The 1,566-nt window shown below is 39.4% G+C and overlaps 1 non-coding gene across 1 annotated transcript; it reads left to right on the top strand.

Moving 5' to 3' along the window:
- Window positions 1–328: 328 nt before the first annotated feature.
- LOC127133338 (small nucleolar RNA R71) lies at window positions 329–435 on the top strand. The gene has a single exon (XR_007807321.1). It is a non-coding gene; the product is annotated as a small nucleolar RNA R71 (small nucleolar RNA).
- Window positions 436–1,566: the final 1,131 nt, after the last annotated feature.

The raw sequence follows: 1,566 nt of genomic DNA, 5'->3' as shown, positions 1-1,566 counted from the left end.
GGTTCCACATATCTCACAATCCGACGAAACTGCGGCTACAGTATTCGGGTTTATGCACATATGCTCGACCTTAAGGGCTAATGCGTCCATTTTAGCTTGCATCATGTCTATAGAGCTTAGTTAATGCGCTCCTCCTTGGGCTTCCTTCTTCTCAACTGTCGCTCGTTCGACTCCCCATGATTGATGGTTTTGAGCCATATCTTCGATGAGGGCACTAGCTTCAGGATAAGGTTTGTTCATCAGCGCACCGCCTGCGGCAGCGTCGATGGTCATCTTGGTGTTATAGTGAAGTCCATTATAGAAGGTTTGAATGATTAACATATTTTCTAAACCATGATGTGGGCATGCTCTTAACAACTCTTTATATCTCTCCCAAGCTTCGAACAACGATTCTCCTTGGTTTTAGGTAAATCTAGTTATATGGTTTCGAAGAACGGTGGTCTTACTTGGGGGAAAGTATCTAGCAAGGAATACTCTTCTAAGGTTATCCCAAGTCGTAATGGAATTGGGTGGAAGGGAATCTAACCATGATAGGGCTTTATCTCTGAGGGAAAAAGGGAATAATCTTAAACGGATTGCCTCAGGAGAAGCTCCATTGGTTTTAAAAGTGTCTGCTAATTGGAGAAAGATTTTTAAATGTTGGTTTGGGTTCTCAGTAGCGAGACCTGCGAATTGTCTTTATTGCACTAGTTACAACAGAGAAGGTTTAAGTTCGAAATTATTAGCTGGGATGGTTGGGTTTACTATACTAGAACTAGGTTATTCATTGGATGCTTGGGAGAAATCCTTAAGAGGTCTTTGGTTTTGATCTTCGGCCATAGCTCTCCTAATTCTATGAAAGAATAAACGTGTGCGAGCGTAACGTTCAGGTTCCGCTAGAGGATATACTAAGCTTCCGGTGCTGCGAGCTTTTCGCATTGACCGGCGGGAAATAACCTAAGTCTAAACGATATAACAACAGGGTAATGAAATTTGACGAAATTGGTCCCCGGCAACGGCGCCAAAAACTTGATGCGTGCTTTTCGCAAGTATACGAACGCGTCAGAGTAATATAAAAGATTGTCGAATCCACAGAGACCAAGTGTCAATCTATCGTTATCTATTGTTATGGTGTTTATCAAAGGTAATCAAAATAGGGGTTTTTAGAGTGTGCAATGAAAAGTAAAGTGTTGAATAAAGTTCAATTAATAAAGACAGGCTCGAATGTAATTCACATAATCAATTAACAATCCAAGTACTTGCTAATAGAACTACTTATGGGCAGTGTTTCCTACTTTGAAAAGAACTAACTTAACAGGAACTGTCGCTTTCGCGTATTCAGAACCGAGTTGTACTCCCTAATCAACCCCTCTTATTGTCACTTATAAAAAGGCGCACATTACGTTAGAGTAGTAAATCTATTTTTAAGAAATATAGTATCTTGACTAAGTTGAAAAGTATTTTAACTTGGATTTCTTAACCAAAAGAGGTTCTCACGAACCAGACCCTAAACTTATAAACGCGTCCGAAAATAGTTTTAAAATCTATTTTCTTCTTAAGTTAAAAACTCCTAATGAACCAAATAAA

Source organism: Lathyrus oleraceus, chromosome 3 (genome assembly GCF_024323335.1).
Source record: "Lathyrus oleraceus cultivar Zhongwan6 chromosome 3, CAAS_Psat_ZW6_1.0, whole genome shotgun sequence".
Lineage (NCBI taxonomy): Eukaryota > Viridiplantae > Streptophyta > Magnoliopsida > Fabales > Fabaceae > Lathyrus > Lathyrus oleraceus.
This window is presented reverse-complemented; position numbering and strand designations above follow the sequence as displayed.